Source organism: Protopterus annectens, chromosome 17.part0, assembly GCF_019279795.1.
Source record: "Protopterus annectens isolate FY-2018-M chromosome 17.part0, PAN1.0, whole genome shotgun sequence".
In the NCBI taxonomy this organism is placed as follows: domain Eukaryota; kingdom Metazoa; phylum Chordata; order Ceratodontiformes; family Protopteridae; genus Protopterus; species Protopterus annectens.
In genome coordinates this window covers 347,928,730-347,952,941 of record NC_056751.1, presented here as the reverse complement: position 1 = coordinate 347,952,941, position 24,212 = coordinate 347,928,730, and the positions used below count along the sequence as shown (strand labels likewise).

The 24,212-nt window shown below is 41.8% G+C and overlaps 1 protein-coding gene across 2 annotated transcripts in view; it reads right to left on the bottom strand.

Moving 5' to 3' along the window:
- HPS5 (HPS5 biogenesis of lysosomal organelles complex 2 subunit 2) overlaps positions 1 to 24,212 on the bottom strand; it is a 1,422,788-nt gene that overhangs the window by 1,392,862 nt on the left and 5,714 nt on the right. The window lies entirely within an intron of this gene.

The window sequence follows — 24,212 nt, the reverse complement described above, 5'->3', positions numbered from 1 at the left end:
TGGCGTATAGCAACAGTGGTCCTCTCTCCATAAAGGTGGTGCCTCAACGGATCCTGGAAACTATCGCCCCATAAGCCTGACTAGCTTGGTCTGCAAAGCTATGGAAAGGATTATTATGGACCTCATAAATAAAGATATTGGGGACCTACAAACACTGGATCCTACCAAGTTCGGCTTTGTTAAGGGCAGATCCTGCCTCTTAAACCTGGTTGATTTCTTTGAAACAGTCACCAAGGCCATTGACGAGGGGAAGGTGGTCCACACAGCCTACCTGGACCTCGCAAAAGCCTTCGATACAATACCCCACTCAGGCATTATAGATAAGCTCACCAGCTTAAATATAAACCCCTATGTCACTAGATGGATTGCAAACTGGCTCAAGGACAGAACCCACATGGTTAGAATTGCTGGAGCCATGTCAGACTCCAAACCAGTTACAAGTGGTGTCCCACAAGGCTCAGTCCTGGGACCTCTCTTGTTCGGTATATATTTCTCGGAGGTACAGGCCAACACGGAAGGACTGTGGCTGACCAAGTTCGCAGATGACTGCAAACTGGGCGCCATAATCGACTCTCCAGCCGACACAAGCATCCTCCAAAAGGGCCTCATAGAAACAGACAACTGGTGCCAGAGCCATGGCCTCAAGCTAAATGCCAAAAGTGTATAGTCATCCCCTTTGGCAAAACAAAGTGCCCACAAATTACCACATAGGTGGTAATCCATTAAGTACAGAAGACGTAATTAGGGACCTGGGGACCCAAGTTGATAGCAATCTCTCATTTGACAACCACGTGGCCAAAGTGGTTAGAAAAATATTTTATATAGCCCACCTAATCATGAAGGGATTCACATCTAGATCAGGGAGGTCATCGTGCCTCTTTACTCATCCCTCATCAGGCCCATAATTGAATACAATGCCCCTTTTGGGATGTACCTTACCAGACACCTGCAGCAACTGGAAAGACCCCAAAAGTACCTCACCAAGAGGATCAAAGGGCTCAAACAGATGCCATATGCTGCCCGGTTAAAGAAACTCCAGCTCTACTCAGTGGCATACCGCCTGTTCAGAGGCGATCTGTGCCTGACGTATAAAGCCATGTCCAACCCGGAATTAATGGACATGCTGCACCTCAGAAAATCCAAATCCCATCGAGCTACGCGCTCGAGAGACTTTAACCTCAGCACTGAAATAAATAGGACATGCTGGAGGGACAGATTCATAACCCAGAGGCTCCCTTCACTCTGGAATAAAATCCCAGTCCAGGTTAGGCAGAGTCCCTCATTGACTCTCTTCAAGAGGAATCTTGATGAGTGGATGGGAGATCATAGGTTTACCCCGGGTATCACTTCTGTGTCACTGACAGAGGCACAGTATACTAACCTCGAAAAAGGGCATAGCAAAATAAATTTAAAATGGGTGGCGAAAGCCAAACACATTCTGGCTAGGCTTATAAATGTCCAAACACAAGCGCCAATACGTCCAACAAAACATTTTGTTGGACGTATTGGAGCTTGCGTTTGGACATTATTTGTTTGCCGCTTCAGAAGATAGGCTTATAAATGCCCTAGGGCAGATAGCCTAGTATGAACCTATGAACGGGAAGGAGAAAATGAGCTATGGTGACACACAGCTTAATCTTGCAGCAGTAACCGTGACATACCCAGGAAAATATGGAAATGTGATATGGTGCAAGCTGGATTCAAACAAAAGGAAGAGGATGATCCTGACAACATGCATCCTTGACCTCATCTTCACCAACATGTAGGAAGCACCAAGAGAGATTAAAGGCAAAAATTACCATATAATAATGTGGATGGTACTTGTCAGGGTATATGTTGTAAAATCAACTGAGAAGGAAATTCCGACTAAAGGATGAAAGACATCAAGCACTCTGACCTTCTGTAAAATTGGTGTACAGGAATGGGAAGAACTAACATTAATGGAGGAACTGCATGTATGCATTAGGAAAGGAGCAAACCTATGAATGTCTTCCTGTGCTTCAAGAGGTTGGTAGTCTGTGAAATACAGAGTGATAAGATAAGGTTACTTATTGCAGACTAGTGAAAATAGTGTGTAAAGGTCTTGATGTTCAAATAACTGCAAAAAAAATTCCAACACAAGCTGCAAATGTGATTCTAGAGGAAGAGCTGTGAAATGAAGAGAATCAAGTGGGGTGGCAGACACAAAGTACAGTTGTGTACACTTACCGTAAATGTAGATGATCGAGTGTATTCACTGCTGCAGTCATTACATTTGGGTTATCTGCTTGCAGGTAGCCCTCAGTTGGCTTGATTATCAAAGTCTTGGGTCCTGCATTGGTTGCTGTCTCTTCTTCCATGATGTCAGGTAGTCAGGGATATAAAGCATGCAGCCGACACCATTACATCAGTTTTTCTTGCCCCAGATGTCAGGTGCCCCCATAATGGGAAGCAATTATATACAAGGTTACACCTCCAACAAAAAGCAAATACACCAGAAAACTTCAATACAGTAAACAAGAAAAGAGGTATAGCCAATAGAAGTCAGGGGGCTGGAGGGAGGATAACCAGGACTGCAACAGTGAATACACTCGAGCATCTACATTTATGGTAAGTGTACACAACTGTACCATGTTCTTCGTGCTTCACTGCTGCAGTCATTACATTTGGGTAGATTCCCAAAACTAAGGAAGGGAGGAGGCAAATACAGAGCATTAGGGCCAGCAAGACTGCTGTTGCAAAACCAGATCTGGATTTAGAAAAAATTGGCAAGTGGTAATGCTTGTTGAAGGTATGCACATAACTCCAGGCAGCAGCTTCTAGGATGTCCCTGGTAGGAACACCTCTGAGAAAGGCTGCTGATGTAGATGCAGCCCTGGTGGAATGTGATCTTCTCTCCTGTGAGGTAGGTTTTCCATGGTGCTTATAGCAGAAATGAATGCAATGGCCTATCCACTTAGAAATGGTTTGTTTTGAAATGGCCTTCCCCTCTGCCCCTGCAGCAAAGGCAACTAGCAGCTGTTCAGTTTTCTTGAGAGGCTTAGTCCTGTCCAAATAAAATCTAAGTTGTCTATGCATGTCCAAAGAGTGCAGTATTCATTCTCCTTTATTCTGCGGATTAGAAAAGAAGGTTGGCAAATGAATGGACTGATTAAGGGCCACATTGGATACCACCTTGCACATACAGGAAGGATTGGTCCTGAGGGACACCCTGTATGCATAGAAAATGATGAAGGGCTCCAGTGCCATGAAGGCTTGTAATTCAGACACTCTTCTTGCTGAAGTGATGGCTAGAAGGAAGGCTGCTTTCCAAGAAAGGAATTTCAGCTCTGCAGTTGCAGCTGGCTCGAAAGGAGGTAGAGTGAGCTTTTCCAATACAAAGTTAAGGTCCCAGGCTGGAGTAGGGGCTCTCCTGGGTGGACTTAAATTTTTGGCCCCTCTGAGGAATTGTTTCAGCAGGGGATGAGAGAAGAGGGGTGGCTCAGTATTATAATCTGCTGAAATGGCTGAGGCATGAGTTTTAACAGAAGAGAAGGAAAGGCCCTTGTGAAGCATCTCTGTTAAGTATTGAAAACTATGCGGTAAGCTGGGCACTGGTTGTGCCCATCCCCTGAGTTTGGCTCCAGGAACAGTATCTTTTCCACTTTTCAGCATAGGATTTACTAGTACTAGGCCTCCTTGCCACCAGAAGGATATCCAGCACTCGCTTACCGAGGGATGGTATTGGAGAGCTCAGGTAATTAGCCAGGCTACAAGGTTCAGGGTTTGAAGCTGGGGGTGCAGAATCTGGCCCTCCTGCTGGGACAGCAGGGAAGGGGTCTGAGGCAGGTGCCATGGTTCCAGCAGTGACATACTGCGCAAGAGGAGGTACCAGTGTTGGCGTGGCCAGTCTGGTGCAATGAGAATTGTCCTTGGTTTGTTCCGTTTGATCTTTAGTAGAACTTTTGAGAGGAGAGGCAGAGGGTGAAAGGCATAAACTGAGAGGCTTTCCCAAGTGAAGGACAGGGCATCCACTTTCCAAGCTTGTCTGTGAGGAGTCCTTTTGCAGAATTTGTCCAATTGGTAGTTCTGAGGGAAGAGAAAAAGATCTATCTCTGGGCTCCACCCATTTGTTTCTTAAAATGTTGAATATCTTTGGTTCCAGTTTCCACTCGTATGGGTCCATGAGATTTCTGCTTAGGTCGTCTGCCAGTGAATTTAGCTTGCCTGGCAGGAATTGAGCCTGTAGGTGCACTTGGCAGCTCAAGGCTCTGTTCCACAGAGCCATGGCTAGTCTGCAGAGAGGGTATGAGTGGGTTCCCCCCTGCTTGTTTATGTACCACATAACAGTGGTGTTGTCTGTCTTTACCAATAATTGTCCTTGAAGACTGTCAAGAGAATTCTGTACAGCTAACATTTCTTTTTGATTGATATGCAGGTGCATTTGACTCTGGTTCCATTTGCCCTGAATGCACTGCTCTGCCAAGTGAGCCCCCCATGCATAGTCTGATGCGTCTGTTAGGGTTTGGGTGGCAGGGGTAGAGTGAATGGCAGTCCCTTGTTGTGGTAGCAGGCCTCTGTCCACCAAAGGAACTCTGTCTTTATACAAAGAATGATAGGAATCATTGATTCCAGGTCCTGAGAATGTTGACACCATAGGCTTTTTAGATACCATTGTAGTTTCCTCATATGCAGTCTTGCATATGGAATTAGTAGGATGCAAAAGGCCATGGACCCCAGGGCTTGCAGTATTTTCCTTGCAGATAGCTGGGTCTTTGTGGCCAGTAGTTTGAAGTAAACTGTCAAATAAACTTGTTTCTCTGGGATGAGGTAGGTCATCTGGGCAGCTATGTTCAAGCTTGCTCCCAGGAATACAATTTGTTGGCAGGGTACTAGGTGAGATTTCTTTTCATTTATGGTGTACCCCAGTGAAGTTAGCAGATTCTTTACAAATACCAGATGATCTAATAGTATGTCCTGACTTTCTGCCTGAATTAGAAAATCGTCCAGATATGGGTATATTTGAATATTTCTTTGCCTGCAGAATGCAATGACTGGAGCTAGGCACTTTGTGAATACCCTGGGCGCAGTAGATAAGCCAAAGGGCAGTGCAGAGAACTGATAGTGCATGTAGCCTGCTCTGAAGCGTAGGTATTTTCTGCAAGATTCCCTTATTGGGATGTGCAGGTAAGCTTCTTTTAAGTCCAATGTTGCCAACTAGGCATTTTTACCTAGCATGGAAAGCAGCTGATGAAGAGTTAGCATTTTGAATTTTGGGATTACCAAAAAGGTGTTTAGGACAGACAGGTCCAGGATAGGACGCCAGGAGTTGTCTTTTCTGGGTAACAGGAAAAGCCTTGAGTAAAATTGTCCCCATTCCTCTGCTGGGACAGGCTGAATAGCCCCGATACTTAAAAGAGAGAAAACCTGCTGTTGAGCCTCTGCCCAATGATTTAGGGGTAGGTCTGGCCAACTGTTTGGGGTTGGTAAGATGTGGAAGTGGAATCTGTATCCTTTGGAAACTATATTTAAAATCCATTTGTCTTGGGTAATGAGTTCCCAGTTTTTTGCATGCAGGGCGATCTTTCCCCCTAAAGGAGCAGTAGGTTGAGCAGGGTTTGGAAGGTTTAAGGTTAAGTCATTGTGACAGTTTTCCATAGGGGGGTGTCTTACTACCTCCAGCTTTGGAAGTGGGAGCCCCCCACTGCTTAGGCCTGTGAGTACCTTGAGACTGTGGCCTACGTGGTCTGCTGTTCCTGGGTTTGGACTGAGAAGGCCTGGGAGAGACAGGAAAGGACCAATTCTTAGAAGGCCAATGCCTACTAAATCTGGGAGGCTGTACTTGCAGGAAATCTTTAACAGTTTGCATAGATTAAGCTTTATCCTCCATCTTTTTAAGTACTTCTTCTACTTCGTTGCCAAACAGGTGGTCTTGGTTTAAGGGAGCATCCAGTAATTTAGCTTTAACATGATCTGGCAAAGTTTGCTCCTTAAGCCAAGCATGCCTTCTAAGAACAGACCTAGTGACAGCAGCCCTGTAAGATGCCTCTAAGTGGTCAAAACCACATTGCAAATTATGTTTACCAACTTGTTCAGCAGAATACATTAAATCCTGTAATTCTTTATTTTCAGCACAGTCAGGAATCAACATCATTTTTTGTTTAAGTAATCCATTAATATGCTGCTGATACTTTAACATATGAAACTGGCAGTTTAAGGCCCTAATGGCTAAAGTAGTAGAAGTGTATACCTTCTTACCCCATCTGTCCAGGGCCCGGGAATCTCTATCAGAGGTGAAGGGTTTTAGGCAGTAGTAGCCTTTATGCCTTTGGGTCCCTGAGAAATGGTCTCTGGGTCCACAGTAGGATTCTTAAAAAAGAGGAGCTTGTGAGAGTCAGACACTCTGTAATACCTGTCAGGTTTCCTGGGAGCCAAAGGTAAAGTGTCTGGGGCCAGGCTAGATTCCAGGAAGGCATCACCTACAATGTCCGGACATGCTACACCTAAAGAAATCCCAATCCCTCCGAGCTACATGCTCTAGGGACCTAAACCTTGTCACCACAATAAACAGGACATGCTGGAGGGATAGATTCCTATCCCAGAGACTTCCCATACTCTGGAACAGGCTACCTATCTATGTCAAGCAAAGTTCATTAGCACTCTTCAAGAAAAATCTTGATGAGTGGATGGGAAATGGGAAATACACCCCAGGGATCACTTCTGTGTCTCTGCTCGTCAGTGGCACAGGAAAATAACTTTCTTGGGTGGCGTAAGCCAGGGAACCTTGTTGGCTAGGCTTGCGTAGGCCCTTGGGCCGATAGCCTAGTACCTACCTATGAACCTATAAAGGCCTGTGTTGAGGTAGGAGTAAGAATTCCCTAAGCCTCTTCTTGGAGTCAGAGTAATCCTGGCTTTCCCAGCGGAAATGCTCACTAAGTGTGTGCAAAGTTTCACCAAAAGAAAAATTTTCTGGAGGGGAAGCAGAGGGAACGGAGTCCTCTGCATTAGAATCCTCATAGGTAGATAAGGGCAAATCCTGGTCATCAGAAGAAACAGAAATCTCAGAATCCTGATCAGAAGGAAAATCAGTTCTAGGTCTCTTAGAGGGAGAAGGCTGGTTTCCCCTAATTAGAGTAATAAGGTCTTCAGCCATTCTTATTTTTTTTTAGGCATATGGGCCTGACCATGCGGTTTGGACATCTGCTTTCTAGGCGTGGACTGAGTTTTAGGCCTTGAAGAAGAAGATGGTGTCGGTTTAATATGCAAGTCAGTAGGCCTGAATACAGCCTCAGAAGCCAGTGCCTGCAGAGCGGCTCCGGACCCATCCAAGGTAGAGACATCCACAGGTTTCATAGTCGAAGAAGCATCTCACGGCATACCGGACTCCGAATGGGTCTCAGTAGTGGCCTGCGAATCTGAAGTAGCTGGTATCAGGGGCTGCGAAAGCGCCTCACTGAGTACCGGCGAACTGGCGACTAGTTTAATGGAAGCGTTGGTGGCAGCTTTGGACCTATGCAGTCTGTCTCGGTCTTTATCTTTACGTTTTTTCGGAATGTTGGTAGTCAGATGGCTTATTGAAGCCATTTCTGGATAACTAAACAGAGTACCGAAATAGTTTGATGCAAAAATGAACCGACGACGAATAGTTCGAGGATTGAATAAGGCACAAAACTGACAGAGAGGGATGTCGTGGTCTAGGCCTAAGCAAGGAATGCAGTACGAATTAAAATCTTTATGAGGTATTTGCTTTCCACAAGAAATACAATTGTTAACTTTTACTGACATCGGTTTAGAGCAAGAAAAAGATCCCCAATGGGGTACTTGGCTTTTTTGAAGACTTCGGTTCTGAAACTCGAAAACTAAAACTTCAGGAGTCGGCTTACCGGCACTTGCAAAATATTTCTGCTTCGGGCACCACACAGCAAGAAAGGCTGATGTAATGGCGTCGGCTGCATCCTTTATACCCCCTGACTACCTGACATCAAGGAAGAAAAGACAGCAACCGACGCAAGACCCTAGACTTTGATAATCAGGCCGACTGAGGTCTACCTGCAAGCAGATAACCCAAATGTAATGACTGCAACAGTGAAACACGAAGAACATCAGCAGTACTCCACACATGACAGAGTACTGAACCAACTGAATGTTATGGAAATAAGTAATCTTTAGGTTGGTATATATTACATGATTGCTGAAAGAATATACAAGAAGATTCCAAGTAATGTGAGTTGACAACACTGAATTTTTGTATATCCGAGAGGTTGCACAGTTAAGTAACGTGTAGTATGAGAAACAGAACAGAAGGGTAGGGCAGTCAAATAGAAAATGTGGATCAGCGTCTAGGCACAATGAAAGACAAGGCTAGAAGAAAGAGGTTTGAAGTTGACTGGAGTGTAGGAAAAGAGGAAAGACTGGAGTTTGTAAAAACTATGATGGCATTGTGGACAGGCTTCATGAAATAATCACTGGAAACAGACAAAAAAGTAACTGTTGCCATTGACTACTTGAGAGGATATACAGCAAACAGAAGTTTTTTTTTTTTTGGCACAATATGTGAAGACATATTATAAAAGGTGGGTATTCTGGCAAAGGAGGCAACTGGGGGGGGGGTTATTTTCTCATGTTGAAGGATAATGTATATGGAGCACAATTACTCAGATACACTTTTCCAAAAGACAGCAGGTTGCAGATTTTATCTTTCATACATCTTGCGGAAGGACTTACTACCAGCATCCAACTGGCCCTTTTGTTCTGGGGGACACAAGCCAGCCATTCCCATGCTAGGCAACAGCCATACAGCCCATTCAATTCTGCATGGGAATCCAGCTCATCCTTCTGTTCTCTATACAGAGTCAGGTGGTGGCCTACCCCTCACCTTGGGAACACTCCTTTTCCTCCTCAGAGCTCTGCCACTGCTGTCTTTCAAGGGGAAGCATGCCAGACTTCCTTCAGCTTTCAGTGTGCATGAACCATGAATGTGCTGCCTTAAACTCTACTAGGTAATACCCAGTGTTCCCCCAGGTAAAGGAGGGAGATTATACAGGGGACTGCAAACTGATAGGATTCCATGAATGTCATTGGTAGTTAGCAAAAAGGATTAAGACCCCGGTCTGTTTACCAACTGTGCGACTATAAGCGAGCCAATTATTTGACCAAGCAGTGATCCTAAGTCATCCCTTAAAAAGGGATATTTGTGCAAGTGGGCTTACTGGGTTAACAAAGATATTAAACAAATGGGAGAAGCATCAAGAATCATGCAGAAAAATGAAAGTGTTTCTGGGTAAAGCAGCAGGGGAAGCATACTGCAAATGGTTACATATCTCCCTGATTGCAAACTATTATCAACAAAAGGTATACATACATTTTGAAAGTTACTACATCTTCCAGAAGACTGACAATTGTGGAGATGTAATTTGACTATGATAAGATCTAACTCAAAGATACCGTCAAGCAAGGAAAAAAAGTGGGCTGTCCATCAGAACACTAGTTGGAATGGAATGCAATTAACAGCAAGACCACCATTCATCATTTTCACATTGAAGTAAGTTCTTGCAATAAGTGAAGTAAATGTTTTAAGATACTCAACTACCTATAAGAACAAGTCAGGTAAACATTATTATTATGTATATGTAAAGTATGTCTGATCATCATATTATTTTATTCTATTTTTACTTTTACTTTATTATGTAATTTTCTTCTTCTTTGTATGTATGTTTTTGCACTGGGAATGAAGCATTTCGTTCAGCTACACTGTGGTGTAGTTCTGAAAGACAATAAAGTTTTCTTTGACTAACTTTGACTTATTACAGAATAGCTTTGTTGATACCTACTTCATAATACTGGGGCAGCAAATAGGGATGTTCCTATTTATTTTAAGGTGGAACCTCTGAAATAACCATAAAGTTTATAGTGGTAGCAATATGGTGTCCTGCATGTGATATTATATAATAATTTTGGGTTCTTTGAAAAGCAAATGCTGCCCATACTTCATGAAATACTTTACTTGTTATAGTATTTCAGCATAATGTCGACAATGTCATAAATCAGTGTGCTCAAACTTGGAAAACTCACGTCTAACAAATTAGCTAAAAAAACAGTTTGCATTATAAGGCTTATAATACTTGAATGTTCAATAATACAATGTTAAATTCTGAAAAGTTATTACTGCATTGCAAACTAGCCATCTATTATGGGGTAATGAAGAAGCATGAACAATGATATTTAAATCCTGAGCTACATGCCTCACTTAGGTGTGTGAAAGTAAAAATAAATAGGATTTGAAACAGAGGTAAATGCAGTCTAAGGTGGTTCTTTTGTAAGGAAACAGTTCATTTGCTAAAATAGTTCAATACAGTATGGAAAATATTATAGTCTGATGTTTACCACTAAGAGTTTACAATAAAACAAGAGAAATAAAAAGACAATAATACTTAGCAATTTTAAAGCAGCCATATGAGCTGAAAAGATAAAGTTACGACAATCAACTAAGGTTGAATTAATCTTGGAATCTGTAATGAAAATGTAGAACAGCATGAACTACCAAGCTGTCAAAATTCAGGTACCAGAAATTACTATAGCAATAACCCACGCCTGGGTGTGGGTAATGCTGGATTTACCCACGGTTGGCGTGGTTTGGTCCCGAGGGACCAAACAAAGCCAACCGTGGGTAAATACAGCATTACCCACACCCAGAAGTGGGTTATTGCTATTATACCATGACATTATTTAAGAAAAGAAACTATTACTTTTCTTAAATAATGGCATAGTATAATGCCTGTTTACTGCCCTTCCGCAGATGTCTGGCATCCGCGGCAGTTCTGATGTACTGCGGCGCCTGCAGTACATCAGAGTTGAGCAAAAGCAACGGAGAAAGCAAGATCTCCGTTGCTTTTTACTGTTTTGCTATGTTAAATGGGTTTAACATAGCGAGACAGTTTTAAAATAAGCAACGGAGATGTCCGTTGCTTATTTTATAACTGTATCGCCATGTTCAACCCATTTAACATAGCGAACAGAAAAAGCAACGGAGATCTTGCTTTCTCCGTTGCTTTTAAAACCTGTCTCGATATGTTAAATGGGTTTAGCATAGCGATACAGCTTTAAAATAAGCAACGGAGATCTCCGTTGCTTATTTTAAGGCTGTCTCGCTATGTTAAACCCATTTAACATAGCGAGACAGTGTTTTAAAAGTAGAGTTATACTAATGGAAAAAAGTCCGGGCGACCGGACCTTTTTCCATTAGTATAACTCGATTTACAATGTGCACGCTGGCCAATCAGCGTGCACGTTTTGGGAGGGTCATGGTATAATATACATTCCATTGTATATTATATAATTAGGGTGTTCAAACTTTGGAAGCCTTGCTTTGAAACAATTATTATCTTCAAGCTATTTTAAACTATATGTAATGGTGAACTTTAACCCGATTTGATGTGACATTAATGTGATATGATCACTGAAGTCATTAAGGATGTTTACAGCATAGAAAAGAAGGGAAAATAATTTAATTCAAACATTTAAATTGGAGACAGCTGAAGGCAATGGCAAAAATGAATACACTCAAGATCCAGTGGTATTGACAGAGGAACAAGGAGTGGAAAGCTTTAAAGAATGTTGTATGTTAGTCAACAAACTGGGGCTGAATTCAGTTGTGCTACATTTGCTTTAATGCTCAATACCAAACAGGAAAAAGACGAGGAAACGTGAAAGACCATCAACAGCAGAATGAATTTTAAAGGTAAAGAATATCATAATGAGATATGTCACTCTCCTGGTGGTTATTCTGGGTGGGGTAGACTAGGTGAAAATGTTAACAGCAGCAGCATAACTGACTGGCAAGGTGAATATGCTAAAATCATGTGACAGAAAGATGACTGGATTGAGAATACATCAATAATGCACTGTGCATGTGTCCCAGTAGAGTCCTATGCACTAATGATTGAATCCAAAGAAAACACACACACACACACACACTTATAATAAAGATGCTGTAAGAGTTTTTGGAAGAAGTACTATGGTTTTAATGAAAATAAGTGACGGGGTTGGCAGCAGTGTATTGTCTGAAGGGCAAAAGATTTGGCATTCTTGCCTGTATGTTGAAAGTGGAGCTTGAGAATATAGGATGGAAGCATCTGCCATATATGTAAGTATCACAATATGATGAGCTAGTTAAGACTGACACTAACAAAAAAACAGAATCAAAATATTTAAGATAAAAGATAACACTACAGATTATTAAGCCATATTTAACAAAACAGTAATAGTGAAGCTAGGAGGCAAACAAAAATGATCTTTTATCAATTTAGGCAAGATGCATCCGTGTGTATCTACAATAACAATAAAAGATATTTAAACATGGCACAAATTAAAATTATAAATAAATATAGGAATGCATGCTGTATCTACAAAGGAGGATGCTCTGCTAAGGGGATATATGCAAGTTATTATGCCCCATATCCTAACAGTACAAAAAATAATGCAGCATCAAGGACTGTGATAAGTACTCAATCTGTCAAAGGAATTGATGAGAGACCTTAAATCGGTAGCAGATCTGGATTACACACAGTTGCACAGTGAACTGCATGTGTGTTTTTCATGTATTGTTACATACGATGATCAAAGATTTTTTTCTAAAACAGAGAAAAGTGAACCCAAGTAGTACTTAAGAAAAAGAAAGTAGTGTGGTAACATGAAGAAATTAGCATGTTTTTAAAAAGAAGACATACTTGGGTTATTAGGGAAAACATGAAAGGAAAAGGAAAGTAAATACAGTCATCAGGAAACTGGCAGAGATCATCACCCATCAATCCACACCAGGTACAGAGATGAGCTGGCTAAGGAAGTGAAAACATGCTATACAGGAATGTGGAAAAAGTTGATCGGACAGTTACAGAATCACATATATGGAGAAGCCAGAGATAGTCTGTTCTTAAGGATGGGAGAGGTGTCAGAGGCCATAAAACTCAGATGTCCCATCAACCCATCATGTACACAGATTAATTGGCTAAAGAAGTGAAAATGTGTGAAAACATTTACCTTACACAGGAATGCTGAAACTGTTTATTTATTATTTACTAGTGAAAAGACAAGTCTGTAGAAGCAAGAGACCAAGCTAGCACACTAAAGTAGTTTTTCATCTCAAAATTTACAAAACAATGAGAAGGTAGAGCATCAGCTTCACTAGAGAAAACAGGTAACACTGCCAACAGATGGGAAGTGACTAGTTCTCAGGATTGCAGAAGAAAAATTCAGGATTTCATGAGCTACCCTTTTGTGATAACAAAACAGGGGTGGACCTCTTAGAGATGTGCATAACCTTTCCTTAAGGCAAGACAAGTTCCAGAGAAAAGAAGGCACTTCTGTCAACTTTCAGATGCCTAAAGTATGAAGTTTGTTATTCACACATTACATTAACAAAGGCAAATGACTATTTTCCAGTTCACTGTTAAAATTAAAGGACTTCTGGCCATACGTATGACAATTCAGTAGAGAAGCATATTCCAGATGAGATCTGTATTCATTATGGCATTCTAGCAAACCTGTATTCATCTACTAGGAGCCAGATAAAAATCAGGTATGTCCCTTTTGGCTGTAGCAGGTACTTAAGTAACTAACAACTGATATCATGCTGCTTTAAGGAACAGTGGAAAGGACCAAAGTTTATAGTCACCAGTCTGAACCTGTCATTTCGAGGAGGTACCATGTTGTTATAGCCATATATTCATCTCAAAATTTCCATCTTTGGTCTACGCCCAAAGTTTTGCTTGAAGGAAGCATTTGAAAACATCCCATATTTCATGACAAGATTTCTGTTCTCCTAAAACTCTTACACTTCTCCCAGTCCCTCTTAAAACTGTGGTAAGTAAGCAATGCAGATGACACTAAAGGGAGGTATGTAGGCTTCACACAAGACACCACAAAACAATGATTCGATACAGAGGTTATCACTTCAAAAGAAAAAACAATGAGACAAGGTCACTCAAAACACAGGCTCAGTTAGTTCTAGCCATGGATCTAATAGGAGTAATGCACAAAAAGCACCACCCTAACACTTCCAGGAAGCTCAGATCTTCCACCCCGATCCAAAAAGTCTTCATTGCTATCTCTGCTTAAGATGGATACTCTTTTAGACAAGACAGTTTGCATCCACCACTGAAGAATATTATTAAAGTCCGCACTCATCAATTTAACCTGCTGGAAACAATCACTTCACACATACCCTTTACTTTATGGAATAGAAAATGGCAAATTTAGTGTGCAATCAGTGTTAGAGGGGCTGTACAGTCAGCATATTAGATGGGGGTTGTGGATTAATGGCTCGAACCTTTGCCCATTTTTACATATGGGGTTGGGGTGTCACTTCAACAGTGATAATCATCTAGAGCAGAAGTTTACACCACCGGGTGGCTAGCCTTGCAGTGGTTGTTCTTCCACACAGCACATTCGCATGCATACTCACACCTATGGCCAGTTTAAAGAGTGTCCAATCCACCTACTGCATGTCTTTTGGAATGTGGGAGGAACTAGAGCACCTGGAGGAAACCCACACAAAGACAGGGAGGACATGCAGTCTCCACACAGAAGGCATCCCAGCCAAGAATGGAACTGGGAAACCTTTTGCTGTGCGGTGACAACGCTATCCACTGCATCAACATGCCACCCATTAATTAGGTTATCATCCTAAAACATCTTTTATCACCTGTGCACCACTACTGTGCACAGCTGCAACCTCTCTTTGGTACTGTGCCCCACCTGATAAAGACCCTAACCTTTGATATTCCACAGTACCTAATCATGCGAGTCCCTTGATGACTAACATCAGAATGAACACACACCAAAAAGGGAAACAAATGGGCTTACTAGTCCCATTTACATTCCAGGATGCTGGTGAGAATGACATAAAATCTGCCACCTAGGCCAATCTCACTTAGAGCCCTAATATTTCACATCACATGCTTAGTTTATTTACTGGTTACCTATTCTGTTTGCCGGCTTATTTAATAAAGTAAAAAAAGTTTAAAAACGGAGCATTGCAGAAGGGTACAGGTGAGAGTAGAAGTGGACCATGTAATGACCGAAGGGTGAGGATGAGCCAAAATCCAGAACACATGTCTTCTGCAGTCAGGTTTCGGAGTGGGTTTTTTACCAATAGGCTATAGTGATGATGATGATGATGCAAGAATCTTGTTTTTGAAACCCACTCACTGGAAGCACTCTTAGGCCTAGAACTTATAACATCCCATACTACATGACAAGACTTCCTAAAGGTTCATAGGATATCACTAGGCTAATGGCTAAGAGCCCTTACAAGCCTAGCCAGTTTTACCCAGATTTTACCCATGTTTCTATCCCTAGGGGAAGAATAACATGGGTCAGCAAGCGGGGTTTTAACAATTTTTACAGACTGCCATAAGGGACATGGGTGCCACCCCAGGAGTGAATTTGTGATTTCCCATCCACTAGTCCAGATTGTTCTTGAAGATAGTCAGGGAAGGGCCCTGCTTCATGTAAATGGGAAGCCTATTCCAGAGGAGGGGTAAACTCTAGGACACATCTGTCTCTCCAGCATGATCTATTCATGTCAGAAATCAGGTTTAGATCTTTGGAGTGGGTAACCCTTGTCAGTTAGTTTTGCGAATATGCAACACTTCCATCAGGGCTGGGTCAGACTGCCATGTAGGTCAGGCACAGATCACTCCTCAGTAAATCAGTAGGGAACTGAATGCAGTGATGGGCCTTTTAATTGGTCAGTATATGACAAGTTGGTTATACCCTGTATTTCTTTGGTGAGAAACCTCTGGTAAGGCACATGCCAAAAGGTGCATTGTCAGACCAATAATCGAGTACAAAGGCCAAGAACAGTGGTAGAATGATATCCTTGGATCTGGATGATATGCCCTTACTTATAAGCTGATCCACAAAGAAGGATTTCTTCACCACCATGGACACATGGTGGTCAAAGTTCAGATTACTATCTATCTGACTATCCAAATTTCTCACCACTGGGTCTACTCTTAGGCGACTGCTATTAATGTTGTAATTTGCAGGGGTATTTGATTTCCCAAAGGGTATTATTATGCACTTCTTCACATTTAGACACTAATGATTAGACTGTGTCAAAACTTTCTGTAGGATATCAACATCGTTTGGAGAGTCAGTGATTACCTCCAACTTGCAGTCATCAGCAAACTCTGTCAGCCAAAGGCCATCTACATTTGCCTTGATATCTGAGAAATATATCCCAAACAGGAGGGGACCGAGCAGAGAACCCTGAGGTACTCTACTGGTGACTGTCCTCTTGCTGGATGTGGATTCCCCCACTCTAACAACGTGTCCTACCCATGAGCCATCTGGTGATCCATCTGCTGATGTAGAGGTTTTTGTGAGTTTTTCTATAATACCCAAGTGGGGTACTGTGTCAAATGCCATGGCTAGGTCAAGGTAGGCAATATGTATTGTCCTACCTTCATCCACGACCTTCTCTAAGAAGTCCACCAGAATGAGCAGGCAGAACCTGCCCTTGATGAAGCTGAACAGGGTTGGGTCTAGAGATTTCCTATGTCATTGTTCCATGATCATCCTTTCCATAGCCTTGCACAAGAGGCTAGTCAGACTTATGGGTCAGTAGTTACCTGGGTCCACTGGTGGTCTCCCCTTGTGAAGAGGGAAAACTGCTGCTGTCCCCCACTCTAGTGGGACAAAGCCTGTCTGGAGACTGTGGTTAAACAGAGATCTGAGTGGGTCTGCTAGGTTTTGTTTCAAGCTATTTAATAGGCACCCTGGGATTCTGTCAGGGCCCACTGATACTGCTTTTCTAGCTTTAGAGAGCGCAGTGATGACCTGTTCTTTTGTGATAACAGGCAAAGGAATGGTAGGAGGTATTTCATGGAGAGTGACCGGAGGAGGTGAAATCGGAGCTAAATTTATCAGCCAGTAGGTTTGCTATTTCTTCTGGTTGAGTATAGGTAGTGTTATCTACAGTCAACTCAAGACATTGTTGAGTTTTTCCCCTTAAGATTTCTGCCATAAAAAATGATTTAGGGTTATCCTTTGCTTGGGAAGCTATTTTAGTCTCATATTTAGCTTCTAAAGACTTCTAGTTCCTTGATTTGCCTGTTGAGACTAATGAGGGACTACTTCTCTGTTGTACACCCTCCCACTTACTTCTAGACAGGAATCACTTCTTTCTGTAGTATAGTCTGCTTATGACAGGGGTCTACCAGGGTGACTTGTTTTTCTGGCTAGATCTGGATTTAGTTCTGTCAGGTGCTGCCATTTCTATATAGTTGTTTAAGTGGTTCTACAGGGCATGCATGTATATGTTTGCAAAGGCCTCTATGTTTTCGGGGTTGGGGGAGCTTTAGAGTTATCTATTTAGTAGAAGGTAATTTGCCTTGGAAAAATTATTTAGGGTTTTAAGTTGTGATGTGGGTTCTACAGTTAACATTTATTTCAAAGAAGACCAATTTATGATCCAATTTTACTGATGAGGACATTAAACTGGATTAAACTGGGGGGAGGCAAAGCCCCCCCCAGATTTGTGAGTACTATGTCAAGGATATTTGAACCACTAATGGGGCTGCAGACCAGCTGTTCCAGAGCATTTGCATTGACAAAGTCCAGGAATCTCTGAGCCTGCATGTTAGTGGTCATGTATGTTCTCCAGTTTATGGATGGTAGTTAAAATGAATGATAAGGGAGTCTAGTAACTTCAGATATGCGGAGTGGTTTTCATGGTTCATGGTTGGGAACCTGCAGCTAGAGATGATATGGTGTGGGATTTTGCCTGTGGTTAGATGGACATGGAGTAGCTCAAGCCAGTCATCCTGCTTGACCAATCTAGAGATGTGATTGTTTTTAAGTAAATGGAAACACATCCTCCTTTTGTTTTTCCCTTTACTGTGGTTGTTCTAAATGTGTGATAGGCACTGTAGTGTTGCACTGCTGGGGTGCTTTAAGCAGCCTTGAAACACATCTCTGTTACTGCACAAACGTCAGCATTTTCCACTGCATGGGAGTCTCAAGGGAGTGCCGTATCTTGTTAAGACTCCCTGCATTGAGCAGTAACACCTTCAGTTTGGTATTAGAATAATTTGTTATGTTGGTAGGTCTGTTGGTTTGGCACTGCCTAAAAAATAAATAAAATACACAATTAATTAATTAATTAATTAATTAATTAAAGACACCATGGGAGTGACTAATGCCTTGACCAGTATTCAAAAGCCTAGAGGTGAGAGGTCCAAGACCATCTCTGTCAAAGCAGCATGGTCTGTCGATCACACCATCCCAGGCTGACAAATACTGGATTCCAACACCAGTAGCTAAGCCAATTACCGAAGTCAATCATTTTCTGTTTGAATTGTGGTATCATGCTTGGTAATGGTAAAATGCTCCTCAATGTAAGGCTCATACCACCCTGTGACACATACTCAGAAAGGTCCATCGTGCCTCTCTTCATATAGTCCAGGGAGTTCTCACGTCATTCACACCCACACAGACTATGAGACATAATGGTACCTGTGGATGAGTGACCCGAGTGCTTATGTGATCTGGTGAATCCTGGACCCTGACAGGTAAGTGAATGTAACCTTCACTCTATCCAGCCTGGTGAGGGGATGTCCATGTGTCTCAAGATGGAGTCTCCCATGAACAAAATGTTTGAATGCGTGCCATTTCGGCTTAGGGGCTTGCTTATGGAGACACTGTGATGTGCATTTTATGTATAGTGGTTGGTGTTGACTTGGTTTTGTTTTCATGTGGTTTCTGTGGGCATCATACAGAAGGCCTTTGAGGTTTTAGCAGGTTAGCTGTTAGTACCTCTGCATATGTGGGTTTATGTGTCGAGACAGTATTTAGTGAGGGAAATTATGTGTATATGCTGACAACCTGTTTGTCATTTGATATGTCAGTATGTGAGAGTTGTGTCTCAATTTTCATAGTGTAACTACATCTCTAACATACAGTGTTTGTTTCAGGATTAAATGGTTGTCAGCATACAGCAGACAATTGCTACACTGCTTTAGGATGCCCATGCCCACCAGGCTGGCCACAGAGAGTACCTCTACATGGTTTCTGCTTTTTTTTTTTTTTTTTTTACTATGGGTTTAACCAGGGAGAAGAGTGTAGAGATTTAACTAGACAGAGATGTCAACACACAGACAAAGAAGGGGTGCTATACTCATTGTGAACTGCAGCTATCCAACAAGGCGATGCTGCTCTGTGTGCAACTCAGATGCTCCTACAGTAGAAGAGGGACTGGGGCAGACTGCAGAAATAGTTATTCTAAGGGAAATTTTAACTTGAAAGCATTTGCATCTATACAAGGCACTGCTAACAGCCACTTCATGGAGAGTAGTCTAGCATAAACACTGGGCTTATATAGAATCAGAAAAACAAGTTTTACAACAGTAAGGTCTACAGATAAATCAGAAAAACACACAATAAGCCTTCAGTCAGCAGCCTCCAACTCAGATAGGTGTGCTACACCATACGTCTGCCACAAAAGTGTAGTCAGAAAAACTTTATTAAATGTAAAAATGTTGGTTTTAGAACTCAAGTGCAGGGAAACCACACAACCTTGACCTTTCGGTCCTGTAAAAGTAGCAGACACAATGTAATTAAGTATGGCAGCAGCAGTGGAAACAGTTCAGCTTCAAAACTTTACTAAAGTGCGAGAAATGGAGATAAAACTAAAAAGAGGTACGCAGGCTTCACACAAGACACTACAAAATGGTGATTTGATAAAGGGGTCATTATCTTAAAAGAAAAGCAATAAGACACAAGGTCACTCAAAAACATCAGCTAACTCAGTTCGAGCCATGGATCTAATAGCAGTAATGTGCAAAAAGCACCACTCTACCACTTCCAGGAAGCCCAGAATGAAATGGATCACAAATGCACATAACAGCAGCCCCAAAAGCAGCTCTCAATCTGGACAGGAGATCCACTTTAAAATGCTTTGCAAACGTACTCAAGGAAAATAAATATTACGTAGCCACTGCACAAACATCATCAAGGATTGCAAATCTGAAAAAATGCTACTTAGGTAGCTAAAGTTCTAGAAAAAATACAACTTGGTAACTCTGCGTAATTACTTTTTATAATTAAAAACAGAAGAATTTTACACAGTCAACCTTCTGGTAAGGGTAAGTTTGGAAACTATGGACAGTCTTGTAATATAATCATAAAAAAAGTGTGGCATTTTTTGTATGACCTTGGTTCTTTGTACACACATCCTCAGTTGCTGATGAGTAAAATGCAATCTAGTAACTACTCTCCAAGGTTAAGATAAGCTAAAAAGAACACAGGAGATGTATTTAGTGTATCACAGGAAATATCACAGGAAATACTAGTTCTGTGGAACAGTCTTCCACTCCACATAAAATACAGTACTTCTATTACTCTATTCAAATGCGAGTTGGATGAATAATCATAAATTCAACCCCGATTTAGCAACCCTGTCCCACATGGATAGGGGAAACATAAATATCCCAACATATCCTTGTTCAGCCTACTCCTGGATTACTTTTATGCAAAACAAAACAGCTAAAAACTACCAAGGGAATGTTCTAGGTTTCTTAAAATTCTCAGAGATCAACACAGCCTAGCAAGTACCTATGAACCTGTATAGTAAGCAATTCAGATTTGACTCAACTGCAATGTTAGGCATAAGAATAAAGTTAGTTTCTTTCAGAACTATTTTTATTACAATGTAGATGGGGACACACTCAGAGCCTCTAAGGAGGACACCATGAAGATTGAAATAAAGTAGTTGAATCATACATACATTTCATTATCATACCATGAATGCATATCTTAAAATTCAGTAAATAAAAATTTCTAACACGCAAAAGTAATGTATTCTAGAACTTAGTATCTCAATGATAAAAAATATTTTTCTTTAGTACAGGATTATAGAACGAGTGGCCACCCTACTGTCCTTAAATGACAAATATGTGAAGATAGAAGTTCATCTTTTAGACTTGAATAACCAGTAATAAATACCATCTAACCAATCTACAACTTACAGTAAAACATACTGGAGTTTTTCCAATCTTTTTACAGGACAATCTCTTACCAGAATAAGACTCAAAGTAAATGTTCGAAAAAAAAAAATAAGATAAACAGGTTCAGCAGAAATAAAGTGAAGCTCAGAAATCAATCTGGGTAAAGTAATAGCTACCAAGAATAGTTTCCTCCATGTCAGGAATTTATACCTGCATGTTTGGCAGAGTTGAAAGGAAGGCTAAACTAATTTTAGTCGCAAGGCAGTACTGGCTCTCACAGCAAAGACTTCCAACAATAAGGTGCACTGAAGGGAGCTTAGTATACTTTCAGTGAAGCCAAGAAATTGTTACTTTGACTTTGGTCGAAGGTTTGAGATGGCAGCCACATGGTGGAGATGAATCCAGTGTCATAAATACCTGGTAGATGGTCTAATACTGTGGAAATAGAATGATCTTGATGCTTGGAAATTGCCCAAGGCAAGAAGCATGTTCATTTTCCTCTGTAAGGAAGCCTTAAAGAGTTGGATTTTAGGAATAAGGGGGAATATAGGCTATTAGAAAAAGAATGGACTACTGGCAACTACTGAAAATGGAGAAAACAAGCTACCTTCAGTGGCTTGTTGATGTCTGGAACAGCAGTGCTCATGTGCCATTCAAGAACAGGGGATTCTCCAAAAAATGAGGCAGAAAAAGAGGGAACAAGACACGTAGGTCCACTAGGGAGCTAACAGGATGATTCTGGCTTTGTGAGGTTTCCCTTCTAGCCAAATCAGGTCATCAATAGAAGAGGGAAGAAAATACAGAGTTCACTTGACCACTTGTGAGCTATAGCACTTTTGGGGGGGCTCCCACACTGAAGTAATGAGAAGAAGTCATCCATATACTTCAAGATGGTTTGAGAGGAAAACAGATTATAGAACTGTTTTCTCCATCTTCTTTATCACAGAGGTGAAGACAAACAACTCTGGGGTAGCAGAAGGCATCTGATCAACTTGTCTGCCAAAGACATGGTCTCCAAAAGTATATAAATGGCTATCAAAGAAAATGGTGCTAGACATTTCCCATTCCCAAACTCTCATAGCTTCTCAGCATAAGGGGGTAGGATTAGGTCCTCTGCCTTGTTGATACATCAAACAAGTGACAGGTTGCTTATCTGTAGGATTACAACTGACACCAATTCTGGGAGGAGTGTGAAAAAGGTCTAAAGATATCAGTGCTCTACCCCGGAAAAAAAAGACAAATAAAATAAAATAAAATAAGTACCACTAAAAAGAGTCCTGGAATACTTGGAGTGTTAGCAAGACTGTTCTCATCTCCAGTATGTTGATGTGAAAGGAAATTTTCAATGACAGACAACCTGAAGTTATGCCCATTGAACCACTCTGCCACCCCAACACAAACACATCCATGGTGACTGAAGCCATGGAAGGGGAAAGCTGGAAGGGACTGCTGAAGGAAATACCATTGGTGTACATTCCACCAAGTTACACATCTACAAGCCTGACAGAGGTGGGGTTTATACGCCAAAGGAACCTCTTTCAGAGACCACTTGACATGAACAGTCCATTCAAAAACCCTGAAACACAAAATCTTGAGAGAAACACAAGATGTGGTTGTGGAAGACACAAAAAGATCAAAACATATTCTTTAGAATGCCTTAATTCTGGTGATAGACAGCCTTTCTCTGCATAACTTAATGTCTAGACTACACCCTATACAAGAAGAACTGTGCAGATTGCAGCTAGGATGTTGTGAGGTTCAGCCTTATTCCCATAGGTTCATAGTTTCATACTAGGCTATCTGCCCTGGGGCATTTATAAGCCTAGCCCGATTGTGTTTGGCTTATGCCACCCCTTGATTTGAGTATACTGTGCCCTTTTTAAAGTTTAGTTTACTGTGCCTCTGTCTAATAGTGACACGGAAGTAATCCCCGGGACAAACCTATGATCCCCCATCGACTCATCAAGCTTCTTCTTGAAGAGAGTCAGTGAGGTGCTCTGCCTAACATGAATTGGAATTCTATTCCAGAGCGAAGGGAGCCTCTGGGTTATGAATCTGTCCCTCCAGCATGTTCTATTTATTTCTGTGCTGAGGTTCAAGTCCCTCGAGCGCGTGGCTCTAAGAGATTTAGATTTACTGAGGTGGAGCATGTCCATTAATTCTGGGTTGGACATAGCTTTATATGTCAGGCATAGATCGCCTCGAAGTAGGCAATATGCAACTGAGTAGAGCTGGAGTTTTTTAACCGAGCAGCATATGGCATCTGTTTGAGTCCCTTGATCCTCCTGGTGAGGTACTTTTGGGGTCTTTCTAATTGCTGCAGGTGTCGGGTAAGGTACATCCAAAAGGGGGCATTGTATTCTATGATGGGCCTGATGAGGAATGAATAAAGGGGCAAGATTACCTCTCTTGATCTAGATGTGAATCCTTTCATGATGAGGTGGGCTATGTAGAAGGTCTTTCTAACCACTTTGGCAATGTGGTTGTCAAAGGAGAGATTGCCATCAACTTGGGTCCCCAGATCCCGAATTACTTTCTCTGTACTTAATGGGTTACCACCTATGTGGTAATTTGTGGGCACATTGTTTTTGCCAAAGGGTATGACTATACACTTTTTGGCATTTAGCTTTAGACCATGGCTCTGGCACCAGTTATCCGTCTCTGCGAGACCTTTTTGAAGGATGTTTGTGTCAGCTGGAGAGTCGATTATGGCGCCCAGTTTGCAGTCATCTGCGAACTTGGTAAGCCATAGTCCTCCCACGTTGGCCTGTACCTCAGAAAAGTAAATACTGAACAAGAGAGGTCCCAGGACAGAACCTTGTGGGACGCCACTTGTGACTGGTTTAGAGTCTGACATGGCTCCAGCAACTCTGACTCTGTGGGTTCTGTCTTTGAGCCAGTTTGCGACCCATCTTGTGACATAGGGGTTTATATTTAGGCTGAATAGCTTATCTATGATGCCCGAGTGGGATATTGTGTCAAATGCCTTTGCGAGGTCCAGATAGGCTGTGTGGACTACCTTCCCTTCATCTATGGCCTTGGTGACTGTTATCGAAGAAGTCGACCAGGTTCAAAAGGCAGGATCTGCCCTTGATGAAGCCAAATTGGGTAGGATCTAGTGTCTGTAGGTCCCCAATGTCTTTGTTTATGAGTTCCATGATGATCCTCTCCATAGCCTTGCATACTAGGCTAGTCAGGCTTATGGAGCGATAGTTTCCAGGGTCCGCAGAGGCGCCACCTTTGTGGAGT